This window comes from Pseudonaja textilis, chromosome 2 (assembly GCF_049901715.1).
Source record: "Pseudonaja textilis isolate UNSWEBS1 chromosome 2, rPseTex1.2, whole genome shotgun sequence".
NCBI classification, from domain to species: domain Eukaryota; kingdom Metazoa; phylum Chordata; class Lepidosauria; order Squamata; family Elapidae; genus Pseudonaja; species Pseudonaja textilis.
In genome coordinates this window covers 67472120-67486078 of record NC_141991.1, presented here as the reverse complement: position 1 = coordinate 67486078, position 13959 = coordinate 67472120, and the positions used below count along the sequence as shown (strand labels likewise).

The window sequence follows — 13959 nt, the reverse complement described above, 5'->3', positions numbered from 1 at the left end:
TCGGATTTCAAGAAGGTATTGAATGGCCTGTTTCATGAGGTCTTGCCTTGAAATGTCCCAAGAGACAGGCCAGCTCAAAAAAAAAAATTTTCCCCCTTTTGGGGGTGGCATTAGGAAGTCCAATTGTAACCCTGACCTAATAGTGCTGAGCACGCAGGCATCTGTTGTTGACTCCTCCCACTTGGAGGCAAAGAAGGCTAGGCGACCTCCGATGGGTGGGGAGAACGAGGGATTACTTAAGAGTGATGGAAGGAACAACACCCCCCAAAGGGCTATTTACCAGTAGAAGGCTGTTGCCTGCCAGATGCTTCCGCACGCTGGTCTTGGCATTGGGAGTATGGCGTCTGAGACTGGGGGAAGCGGGATGAGGTCTCCGCTCGAAAGGCAGGAGGGCAATAAGGAACTGGGCGATTCCCAGAGGAAGAGAGAATTTTACGTTTATCTCTGGTTTCGATGAGATAAGGTTCCAGAGCAACACCAAAAAGCTTATCGCCCGCAAATGGAATTGGAGCCAGCTTCCACTTATGGCGTGACTCCGCCTGCCAATTTCTGAGCCATAACAGTCTTCTTGCTGCTACTGAAGCTGCCATGGCCCTAGATGCAAATTTGGCGGAATTGAGAGTAGCATCTGCAGTGAATTCCGCCGCTGTGATAATCTTATTAAGGTCTTGGTGTGACCAAAGGGCAGATGTAGGCAATCTAATCTGGAGTTGGTGCAGCCACTGTGATTGCACTTGAGGGCCTGTTCAGAACATTTATCATCCGGTTTCAGGTATCTTCTGGCTCCGGGAGAGTACCAGAAGAGAACAAATCCAGAACTGGAATGTTAACAGAAGGCAGTGCCAGGGCATTGTCCAGGGCCGTGCTGATGTTGTAGAATCGTTTATCCAGAGAAGATGGGCAAAGACCTGCCGAAGGGGAGGTGCACTGTTCCTTGACCATGTCCAGCAGCAAAATGGGAGAAGGCAAAACCCCTGCATGAACTACAGGCTTGGAGAAGAGTGAGTCTCCCTGGCTAGAGGGATTTCCTTGTGGCTCGTGAGCCACTTCCTCTGGCGACAGCTTGGCAGTGACCAAGGCCTTGCTGAGTAATGGCCTGAAGAGAGAAGGATGGAAGACCAATGTAGAGGATGTCTGCTCTGGGCGAGAGTCCTCTTCCTCTGAAAGATTTTGGTCAAAGGTCTCACCCTAAATCAGGGTGATGAGGCAGGGAACTTATAGATTGAGAAGGGAGAAGGGCATGAGCCCTTTCCAGAGGTCAAAGAATTTGCTTGAAGCCTTCAGCCAATCCCTGCCTAATGGCCAATGAGACAACATCTTGGATATTTCCTGGTCTATGCTCAAAGGTAGAGGCAGAAGGCAGAAGGCAGAAGGCCCGCTGCTGTGGGAGTGAAGGTGGCTTCAGACCTAAATTGAGAAGACGTTCTTCGAGGCCTGGAGGGAGTGGAGGAGCATTGGGCCCAGAAGCCTGTTGGAAATAAGGCCCAGATCTGCTTAGATCCTGAGGATAATATTGTACTGCCAAAGCCTCAGGAGACCAGGATGGAGGATGGAAAGGCTCAAGATAACTTCTCTTCCCCTGGGAAGGCTTGGCTGGGGCCCATGGGTATTACCTGAAATCTGCTGTAATTGCACTCCCTTCTGTTGAATAGTTCTGTTGAACTGTCTCTCTAGGGCTGCATATCTGCGCTTTTCTGCCCTCAACTCAGCCTGAGTTGCCTTCTTAGGGGCTAGAGCCTTAGCTCTGATTTTAGCAGCCACCTCCCTCTGGACCAATTGGGTGCGTTGCCTACGTCTTTTTCTCTTATTGGACTTAAGAGACTGCTCCACTGGGGGGAAAAGTTCTGCCTGACCCTTATCTTGCTCCATTGTAGAATAAAAGGCTCTTGCGATAGAAAGAAACTGTTTGTAATTTTTTTGTATTAAGCCCCTTAGGGTATAAATTGGCCCCCAGGCTTAAAAAATGGATGCTCACCTCGTGGTGGAAGGCTTCAATCCAAGATGGCCGCTGACTATGGGAAACAGGCTCCGAGATCCAACAATCGCTCCTTAGGCTATAAAGAGCCCCAGCAAAGTCAGCAAAGGAAAAGGCAACCTCTGGCCACACGATCAGCTGGCTGACACTGTTATCGATTTGCCGATCACTTTTTATGACTGCTCAAACCGCAGGCATGGGGGAGGTCTACAGACGCTGCCCAACTTGCCTGAACAGCGCTCTGGCAATGCTGCTCCCAATGTTGCAGGAGAGAGAGAGAGAGCCCTGCTCTCCTGGAAGAGCAGCTGTCCAGATCCTGGGAGCTGCTGAAGCGAGGAAAAAAAGTACTGAAGATCGCTGGTGAGTGCTATCTACAGAACCTCAGCTGGCTGACGCTGTTATCAGTTTGCCGATCGCTTTTTACGACTGCTCAAACCACAGGCATGGGGGAGGTCTACAGACTTGCCTGAACAGTGCTCTGGCAACACTGCTCCCAACGATGCAGGAGAGAGAGCCCTGCTCTCCTGGAAAAGCAGCTGCCCTGGGAGTTGCTTGAAGCGAGGAAAAAAAGGTACTGAAGATCGCTGGTGAGTGCTAACTAACAGAACGCTTTCAGAGACACAGCTACTGACTGAAAGGAGCTGAGTCAAAAGCTGGGGTATCTTCTGGGGGCTGGCTTTTATATCTTAGTACAGACTCAGCTAAATGACATCATAGGAAGGAGTCAACCCATCCTGGGCTCTTGGTGTAGCTTGGAGGAGAAGTTATTATTCACCAACTAGTAAGACCAAACTGTTGTGTTCTAAAACTGCTATATAGGTAGTCCTTGACTTACAATCAATCACTTAACTGTTCAAAATAACGACAATTATGATAAGCCCAAAATGAGTGGTTTATAAAGCACTTTTGGTCATCATAAAATGCTGTGCCACACCCTTTCCCATATTCATGTTTTAAAATTGGGTGAGGTCACGACTGCCTCGATTTATGATGTAATAACTTACAACTAGAAATCCCATTCCAATGGTGGTCATAAGTCAAGGATTACCTATAAATACAAAATATGAAATTATTCAAAGAACAGAACTAGATTCCATTTTTACACACACAAAATTATAGCAGAGCTACTTCTAAGTTAAAATTCAAGTTGTTAATACTGGTTACAGAAATAAATGAGTTTATGGAGTTCCTGTAGCAAAATAGTGACTTAAGTTTGAACAATACAGTTTTCATCCAGAAAAGAAAAACTTTATAGAATTCCAGAGAAGTCACTTGAATTCATTCATTCATCCCAGAGATTCGAAAATTGGATAGTAATCTTAGTATATTTTGAAGAGTGCTTTTAGTGATTTCTGAGGTCACTGGATACTTGATAACCATTCATGATTCTGCAGCTTTAAAAAAATATATATAAGCATTTAAATTCAAATGATGCATAACAATACCAACCAATAGATTACTTCAAAAGAAAGCCAGAATTTAAAACATGAATTGCACTTCTAATATCTGAACTATCAAAAGAGTAACTGAAAGGCAATGAAAAGTGTGCTTAAAAGTTTTCTTAAAGCAGACATGCAAGGCATAAGAAAGGATATTCAACATTTCCTCAGCACAAAGGGAGACATCCTTTCTCAAGATTTCTAGAAGCTAGATAACTACTTGAAAAAATGGCACATCTAACCAAGCCAAACAAAAACAGAAGTAGCCACATTATACCTCAGCAATAGAAATGCAAATTATCAACCTTCAATGAAGTTCTGGAACTGTATTTTGCAATGTAATAGTTCTTGGAAGTTATGGTACTTATGGATTACACTGGACAGATCACTAACTTCTCTGACAATATCTTCAAAAAACAGCTGCAAAATTGAAAAGCCACCATAACTTACTGAACAGACTGGCTTGAACATCCTGGGCTGCTGGTGCTAATACCCTACAAACAACAGCCTTAGCTTTGGTTTATTCCATAGCTAAATATTGTGCCAGCGCATGGCTTAATAGCACCCACACACAAATGGTTGACGTGCAACTCCATCAGACAATGCTTATCAACTCTGGCACACTGCATCTCACTTCTGTGCACTGGTTACCAGTCCTTAGTAATATCATACCACCCCACATTAGAAGACAACAAGCTCTTGTTTGATTATGGTCAAAGATGCTGAATAACAAGGCCCTCCCTATTCCCCAGAACAATCACAAGATTGAAGTCCTGTAAGTCAGCATGGAAAATAGTTATTCACTTAATATCTACCCAGTTTAATTCAGAGAATGCCTGGAGAGAAAGCTGGTCCAAGGTACTTTCTTGTGACCTGACCATTAGTGATCCCTCTACCAAACCACCTGGTTTTGATCTATCTTGCTCTATCTGGACAAAACTGAACAGAATTAGGTGTGACACTGGAAGAAGTGCCTCTGCCCTATATCAGTGGGGATGGAAAGTTTCCCTTTGTTGTGATTGTGGTCCTGACATGCAAACTATTAAACATATTGTGCCAGACTGCCCACAATATATGTTCTTTGATTTCCTACAAGACCTGCACGAAGCAATGAGAGGTGATTGCCTTGATAGCTGAAGTGGACGTCCAGTTATGAGGCCACTGCCATACCTCCATAGAAGTTTTACTTACAATAACGTGGACTGTTTACTTTTCTTCTATTCTCATCATAAGCTAAATAAATAATTAACACAAATTCTGCTTAGCACTTTATCTAGTTTAGCTACAGATCTTATACACTTTTTCAGAGATATCAGGAATTGATTCAAATTATGTTCATGGTTCATCTAATTTCTCATATTATTTTTAGCAACTGAATAGCAATCCAGTGCCCTCCAATGTTCAGAATATCAGTTACTGTTAACATTGGAAAACATGGGTAATGACAAAGGATGATGAGAATTGTAGACCAAAACAGTATAAGGTGATCTGCTTGCTTTTCAAAAGATTCAACAATTGTGCTAAATAGTCAATCTGAGAGAAATCAGCCCGTGATTTCTAAAACATGGTCTCTGGCTCAGCAAAAAGAGCCAGCTCAACCAATTACAATTTATTCAGCAAACCACAGATTAGTATGGTATGTGAACTAAGCCCTTATTTTGAAAATATATGAAACATTATTATAACTCACAGAAGCCTGTTTTTCCTTAACAAACGTAATTTTATTTCCCCCTTAGAACACAGTCAAGTTGGGTTACTAAACTTTTCTCCAGCAAGGTTGTTATGCCTCAAACAGCTATAAAAGAAGAATTGTAGCAAACAAGAAGCTTCGCCACTATTTTAAGAAGAGCTACAGCTGAAACATTTCTGCTTATGATAACACAGGACCTTTGCGGGCTACCATTCCTCATAAGAAAATCAACAACTATAGTAACACTATCAGAGCTGCTTGCTTTTGAGACTCAAGCAAACAAGAGGTCATATCATCAAACACAAATTAGCACTTGAATTTATTAAAGTAGTACAGTACTTTATCCCTGAAATAGGGGCTGTGTCGTGAATTTATCCCCCGCGCCCCCGCCCTGGCACCCGCCTCGCCTCCCCCACATGGAATGGGGTTTTTTTGGTTTTCCCCTGATAAACCGGTATATTTCACTTGAGAAGAGGAAATCTAGATTCAGATTTCTACTCCATCACTGGGCTCACCAAATGACTTTAGGCTAGTCATTTTCTACTTCAGCCTATTTTACAGGGTGGCTGATATTAAATAAATTTAGAAAAGGCCCTCATGCACTGACCTAGAGATTTCAGAAAAAAGCTAGACTATAAATGCAATAAACAAAAATGTCAAGAAGTTAAATGATAAGCAATTGTTGCCCTATTATACTTTTGCTCAGTCTGTATATTGAAATAGCAATTTGTACTTCTAAATAAGTTAATATCGCCTGCAACTCAAACATTTACAGTGCATCCTGTTGTTTCCAAGACAATAAACCTAAGATTGCAGTTTTGCATACCTAAAGTTAAAAACCTATTAACTGTTGTATATTTAGAAGAGAAAATGGGGGAAAAAGTTTACCTCCATGCTCACAGTTTCAAACATAATCAGTAAAATAAAAAACTATCTACATTTAGAACAGGGCTGTCAAATTCCCGGCTTGGGGGCCGGATGAGTCACATGCTGGCCACACCCACGCCTGGTTTATCCAAGGGGAAAAAAAGATATGTCATGTGATGCCACCGTGACGTGAGTTGGCCACCTTCTATCTAGAATAATCACAGATCACTATTTTAAATTATGTTCCTTCAATTAAAACAAATTTGAATGACAGCAAAACACTGATTAGCATTTCTTTGTGTTTTCTAATACAGAAACAGCCCATGGACTCACTGTGCCTTCAACATCACATTTTCCTTCAAACCACTTCAACTCACTCATTAACACATGACTCTTGGGTTCTTGCCAGGAGAAAAAGTAATACCTAATTTGAGGAAAGCTTTCCAATAACTCTCTGCCTCTCAACATAAGCTCAGTGAATTGAGTTGATAAATGGTCCCAAGTGGATTTTTTTTTTAAAAAAAGCAAAGATAATTAGAGGTTTCAAGTTTGGAGAAGAAAAAGTGCTGAACAGAATTTGATCTGATAAGCAAGAGCAGCAACCCTCCAACAAAGCATTTTTTCCCCATAAGCATTCGCTTTCTAAAAGAATTGTACTTCTTCTCCACTTCCTTGTAGACTTTCTGCACATAATGGGAAAGTTTTAAAAAGAAGGGAATTTACTGAAAACCCCAACTGTGTTTTATCCTCGTCCCCTGATCTGGAGCCTTGGATATGGCTTTTATTTCCTTCACCAACTTTCAGATTTCAGAGCTAGGGGTTTTATCACGTATCTCTTGCTCTGGGCAAAACCAGATAGGGATCAGACCAAAACTCTTTTAAGGAGGAAAGCGGAGGTGCCATAAGTGATGCATAATAAAAATCACAACCAGGGCCAAACACCCCCAAACACCTCCCACCCCCCAAATTCACCCAGTGGATGGCTGGCGTCAGACGAGTCCAATCTGTTCCTTAGAAACCGAAGTCTTCCCAGCCCCTCCCCTCCCAGGGTCTCCCCCTCCTCACTTTCCAGCAAAATCGAGGAGGGTTTCCCTATTCTCTGCCTGGGACGCCGAATGCAACGGCAAACCCCCAACATTTACCAATAGGTCGCAGAACGACCCCACCCCCCGGGTCTCGGGCCCCGGTCTAAAAGCTCCGCCGCGTTTGAACTCGAGTAACCCCAGCGCAGCGAGCTGCCAATCGAAGGCAGTCGACGACGCCGGCCTAGCAGGAAAAGGACCGACGGGGGTTCCCGGCACCGATCGGCGCTCCTCGGGGAGGGTGGGAGAGAAACGTTCCACGGGTTTCCTCCCGTCATTAAGCGGGGGAGGGGCGGAATTGGGGGCGCTGCAACAGTCCAAGAGCAATAAAAGGGCTTTTTTTTTCCCCTGGGCCTCTTAGAGACCACCGGTTTTAATGGTCAAGCCGGGACTTTGGCGGGGAGGGGGCGGAGAAGGCCCTGGCTGCACGGGGGGAGGGAGAAGGGGGGCTTGCGATCTGCGGGCCGGGGAGCGGGAAAAGTCAGCCAACTTGGCAGGCAGCCGGATTACCGGGGGGGACGGGGGGAGACGTGGGTGTAAGAAGGATAACGCCGAGATGGAGCAAAAGCAGGGAAGGATACAGAAGAGAGGGGGAGAGAGAGAAAAGAGGCGACGGGCCGTAGGAAAGAATCTCCCGCGAGAGAGGCGAGGGGGACGCGGCTCCAAAAAAAGGATCCTCCGGACCCGGCAGGTTCGTACGGATCTCTCACCTGCTGCCCGTGCGATTAATCTTCACCCCAAGCGGGGCTGGAGAAGGGGGTCCCTGCTTGCTTTGCCCGTCCGCGCCCGCCTTCCTTCCTCCTCCGCCTCGGCGCAGTTCCTCCAACAGCCGCTACGGCACCATGCCTGGCCTGCGCTGGCGTGGCTGCAACCGATCGCGCCTCCAGGGCAGCATCGCCGCCGCTGCCGCCGCGGCTGTCTACCCGCTGAGGGCCACACAGGCGACCCCAAGCGGGCTCTCCTTCCCCATTAACGGGCGCCCGGGGCCCCGCGAGCTCCTGCGTTGCGCGCTTCCAGCTTTGCCAACAAACCGCCAGGCTCGGGCAGCCTCCTCCGCCCCCTACCCTAGCGGCGAAGAGCGCATGCGCTCCGGGGGCAGCGAGACAAAGTGCCTGGCTGCGCCGTGGCGGGAGCCGAGTGGAAGAGGGCCGCCCTCTCCTGGGGAGCGCGGCGTTTGCGGCTCTCCTGTTCAGTCCCCAACGCTGCCCCGGGCAGCCATGTTCCCGCCAAAGCCTGTCGGAGATGCAAATCTCGTAATCGCCTCTTTACGAGGGCAGGCAGAACCCTCTGATCCCCGCCGGGGTTTCCAAGCGCTTCACGTTCTAGCCTCCTTTACCAAGAAAGTAGGCGCGCAATTTAATGGTGCCGTCGCTCCAGTAAGGGTGGAGGAGCCAACTCGGAATATGGCAAGATCTCGGAACCAAGCCCGGGTGGCTTTAGGGAGCATGCTCGGTTTAAGGGATTCCGAATGTAATGAGGTTGAATGGAGTACGTGCCATCAGATGATAACGACTACATAGATTTTCTCCTGGATGATTTATCCGGCTTCCAGAGATCTAAGTCTTTGCCTCCTATACCCAAAGTATGAAAAATTGAGGCTGGTCGTTTGTGCTTAAGTGAACTCTGGGTTGATTTGTTGCCTTAATCTGTTCGTTTGCTTTCTTGGCTACCCATGGTATCCTCAGGGGTCTTCTTCAGCACCAAAATCCATTGAAATTGAACTAAACCGTTGGAAATAAATATAAATGGGAGTAAAACTCTGGCATAAAACTGTGCCATGTCTAATCACAATCTGGCCAAGGTAGACACCCTGGAGTGGAATTGGATGTTTTCATAGGCATGGGTGTATTTGCTGGAGGATTTGGGGGATGGGGGGAAAAGGCAAGTTGCAAAGCATATATGTCACATTTTAGTAGACATAATTATCTTCCATGACATTCAGTATGATAAAAATTACAGTATTGCGTTACAAATCTCTGCTTTCTGTTTTAATGCAACCCACTCTTTCTACAGTAACTATTGTATGATGAGATGTGTGGAGAACTTCACATTGAAGTATGTATCATTCCACGTAGTTTGCTCTGATTTAAGTTACAATGTGAATAGCAAAAAATGCTTCCAGATTTCAAGAAGCACATCTGACTAGGCACAGATGAAAATTTGGATTATCATTAGAGATTTAGTGACCTATTGATTTCAGTCCCTTCCGTCTATGAATCAAAATATGGCCTGAAGATCTGTTCATTATACTTAACAAATTTCAAAAGATAACTAGTTTGGTAATGCAGTCCTAGGGGTGTCAAAGTGGATTTCTTCGAAGGCCGGATCAGCATTCTAGTTCTCCTCCATGGGCCGGTGGAGGGGAGGGGGGTGCAGTGGGAGGGCTGGACAAATGCCTCCTGCAGCACTCTGCTGTCCATTTTTGGTTTTGGGGCTGTTTTTTGGCCTGTTTGGGGGCTGGTTTTTGGCTTGTTTTTGGCCTGTTTTTCAGCCCTTATTCAGAGGGTTTTTTGGCCTGTTTTTTGGCCGTTTACAGCTGGCAGAATGCTGCAAGAGTCCATGGCAGGTGAAAACAAGGCATGCACACGTGTCTGTGTGTGTGCACACAGCCTGTTTTAGCCACCAGAAGCACTGTGGGCCAGTCCTTTGATATTTCCAGGCCGGCCCCGTAGGCCAGATTTAAGCACCCCGTGGGCTGCATCCAACCTGCAGGACTTGATATAAAGGCTATTCAGAATGAAATGAGTTCATTGAAGCTTATGTTCATGTAGTTTTCTAAGCAACATATTTGGAAATTGTTTGCTATTGCCTACTTCTTCTTAGAGCTGAGTGCGCCTGGCGCAAGTTGATTTCCCATTCTTGATCCATTGGTCCAATGCCTTAACCACTAACTAAATCCTTTGGATATGGATATTTAGTATCTGAATTTGGGTGGGGGAGAGAAGATTTTGTGGCTTTTCATTTCCCATGCCCTCTGTTTTCTTGACATAGCATTTGTACAGCTTTGTTATTACAAATATCTTTTCCTTGTTTTTTTGCAAGGACAGTTCATATTTTTCCAACCACAGATAACTTGGATAGAATTTCTTTCTGGAAAGCATTATGACTCAGAAATACATAAATCTTCCAATGGGGCAACCAGGCAGATGTTTTTCAAAAAACACGCCAAGCATTTCAAAGAGTCATTTGTTGCTCCAAAATCTGCAATTATAATTTACAAAGCTTTACTGTATAGAAAATGTATTTTTCAACATTCCAAGTCAACTTGAAAAAGTTGAGAGCTTTTGTTTCTTAGAGTAAAGGACACTTTTCTCAGAAACAAAAGCTCTATTAAGATGTGAAAATAAATGTTTGCAGGATGCAAGAAAAGTTCATTAAATGTTTAAACAGTTTTTTTGAGACCTGGAAGATAATATTGAAGTGTGATATAAATGGCTGGAATATAGCTGTTACCTTCAATGTGAGCTGCATTGGTTGCCAGTTTGTTCCCTGGTCCAATTCAAGATCCTGGTTTTAAACTTTAAAGCCCTTCAGGTCATAGGTATCTGATGGAGTGCCTCTTCCAGATTATGCCAGCCTGCCCAATAAGATCTGGGAGAGATGGCATTGGGAAGAGCCTGGGAGAGACTCAAGAGACATGCCTTCTCTGTCATGGCATCCATCTTATAGAACATTTCCTCCCTCCTGAAATTAGGTGTTGGCTTACCTGAACGCAGTTTCTCAGCATGCCTTGGGATAATCCACACATATGGGGTTGATTCTGCCTTTATGCCCAGAGACTGAGTCATCAATCTTTGCCACACTTCTTCCTGTCGGGGCAGGAAGCCCCCTAGTCCCGGTCACAACGAAGGTGCAGCCACCAAATGATCTTTTGTGGTGTTGGCTCTGCCTCCCACCTGGACACTGGATCAGACGGTTGCCAGGGTGGGAGTGGATTATCCCAAGGCATGCTGAGAAACTGTGTTCAGGTAAGCCAACACCTATTCTCCAGCATGCCTTTGGAATAATCCACACATATGGGACATACCAAAGCTGACAGTCCCTATGGGCGGGAAGAAGTCTGGTCCTGTGTACTCCTGTCTGTATGCACTCACTGTAGCACCCTTCTACTGAAGGCCACCTCTGCTGAGGCATATGTGTCCAGTCTGTAGTGCCTTATGAATAGAGACGGGGAGGACCAGGTCACCACCGTGCAAATGTCCTCAAGTGAGACTTGCGTCGCCCAGTAGCTGTGGTAGCTGCACTTCTGGTCGAGTGGGCTGCTACCTGTCTGAGTGCTGGAAGAGCCTGGGTCTTTTAGGCCTTGGCTATACAAGCCCTGATCTACTGGCCTATAGTTAAGAGGAGACTCTGGTGCCCATTGTAAATGACTGAAATGAAATGAACAGGGATTCGCTTTTGTGATACATTGATGCATGTTTGATGTATCTGTGAATATCCCTCCGAACATCCAATTTGTGACATATGTGTTCTCTGTCATGCAATGGAGAGGGACAAAAGTCGGGTAGAACTGAGCCCTGTGGAAACGAGAGTTTACCTTTGGGATGAAGGAGGGGTCAAGGTGCAGGACAACTCTGTTGTCATGGAATGTGCAGAGGTCTTCCCGGCCTGAAAGAGCTGCTAATTCTGATATGTGCCTGGTCGATGTGATGGCCACGAAGAAGGCAACTTGGAGTGTTAAGAAGTGCAGGCTTGCAGATTGAAGAGGTTTGAACGGTGCCTGAGTAAGGGCTTGTAACACTAGACAGATTCCAAGAAGGATATCTGTGGACTTGGTGGTTTGAGATTAACAGCTCATTTGAGCAAGGAGTGGACAACCGGATGATGAGCTAAGGAATTCCTCTTCTCGTAGTGCAACACTGTGAATAGGGCTGCTACCCACTTGCGCAGCATACTAGGAGAGAAGCCCATCCTGTTTGTCGAAAGTCCAGGATCTGTGACACGGAGGCCGTAGTTGGATCCATGTTCTTCTTGGTACACCATTGATGGAATGCTTTCCAGGTAGCGTCATATATTCTGTTCATGGAAGGCCTCCTGGAAGCTTGTATTGTTTTGATGACATTTCTTGAAAAGTTATCCCTCCTCAGGATCTTCCTCTCAAGTGTCTGGTGGTCAATTGGAGCCACTGAGGCTCCGGGTGTTCCAAGACTCCCTGGCTGAGAGATATCCTGTCCTGAGGAATCCTCCAAGAATGGGACACTGACAGGCTCAGTAGATCTGCATACCACAACCATCTGACTATAAGCAAAAGAATGAACAGGCTTTGTGCATCATAGGACTCACTCTCTCAGACCAGCAACTGATACATATCCGTGGAGTGGAAAGTGCTGCCAAGTGCTGGGATAATCTCAAGAAGATTTATGTTCGAGACAGTGTAGGATCTCATATTAATCTTACACGGAAGCTGTTTAGAACACATCTTGAGAGCAATGGAGACATGTTAACTCATTTAAACTGTATGAAAAGCATTTTTCAAGAATTACAAGAAAAAGAGCTTATATTTAATGAGTTGCAACAAGTATACATTATACTGTCTTCTTTGGATCGAAGCTATGATGATTTTGTGACTGCATTAGAGGTATTGCCTAAAGACAGTTTATCAGTAACTGAGATAACCGGCAGGCTATTGGAAGAAGCCAGAAGAAGGAGTGAACGTGACCAGCTGAGGGAAGATAAGCCTAATAAGGAAGAGAAATTATCTTCAAAGCCTGAAAGAAACCAGCTATGCAAGGTAAAGCACCCGGAGGAAGAGAATTTATCTTCAACAGCATACACAATTAAAAAGTGTTTTAATTGTGGAGGCAGAGGACATTTGGCAAGATTCTGCAGAAAAAGAAAACGGCAGAATTTAAAGAAGCCAAAGAAATCTTTTGAACTAGCCACATACAGCAACTGTGATGTGAAGAATGATATATGGGTGGTGGACAGTGGAGCATCCCACTGCATCACGAGAGATAAGACAAAGTTTATAAAAATGTCTACAAGCTCTCAGCATATATCACTCGCTAATGGTTGGCACCTCAAGGCCAAGGGTGAAGGTATTGCATATTGTCCATGTTTAAAACAGAACATGAAAATGTTGTATGTACCACAGTTAAAAATGAACTTACTTTCTGTAAGAGAATTAGATAAACTAGGATATGTGATTACATTTAAGAATAATAAGTGCATACTGGAAAGGGATAACACAAAGGTAACTGCAGCTTTAAATGGAGCATTATATGTCTTACATGATAGTAAGAAAGGGGAGGCACAGACTGTATTTAACAATACCAAGCCTCATGATGATTGTATCCATTTATTGCATAGGCGTTTGGGGCATGTAAATTTTAAAATGCTAAAACGTACAGTAGAGTTATCTGAAGGAATAAGGTTGAAACCCTGTGATAAGTATTTGCGTTGTAATGTCTGTTGTGAAGATAAGAGTAAAATATTGCCTGCAAATAGGCTAAATGGTTTTAAAACTAAAGAACCTTTAGAAGTAGTATTTGCAGACATTATAGGTCCAAAGAAACCCAGTATGGGGAGTGCTCGGTATATACTGAGCATTATGGACCATTACTCTAGATATGGGTTTTGCTACTTAATGAAAAGCAAAACTGAAACATATCAATATTTCTTCAACTGGTTAAAGTTTGCAGAAAGAAAAACCAAACGGCAACTGATAACCTTGGTGACAGATAATGGTACGGAATTTGTTAACAGCAAATTCCAGGATAGATTAAAGGCAGCTGGTATAGAGCATAAGAAATCTGCACCATACAGACCACAACACAACGCATTTATAGAGAGAAGAGGCCAAACACTACAGGCAATGGTTAGAACAATGTTAACTGATTCTGGATTGCCTGATTCTTTGTGGGGGGAAGCTGCAATGTGTGCTAATCACTTATTAAACAATGTGGT

At 44.7% G+C, this 13959-nt stretch overlaps 1 protein-coding gene across 1 annotated transcript in view; it reads right to left on the bottom strand.

Annotated features, from left to right (window-relative positions):
- The window catches only part of RNF145 (ring finger protein 145), a 90504-nt gene extending 82385 nt beyond the window's left edge, over nt 1-8119 (bottom strand). The window contains exon 1 of the mRNA XM_026696687.2: nt 7764-8119. The gene's annotated coding sequence lies outside the window, so the exon portion shown is untranslated. The remainder of the gene's footprint in view (nt 1-7763) is intronic.
- Nucleotides 8120-13959: the final 5840 nt, after the last annotated feature.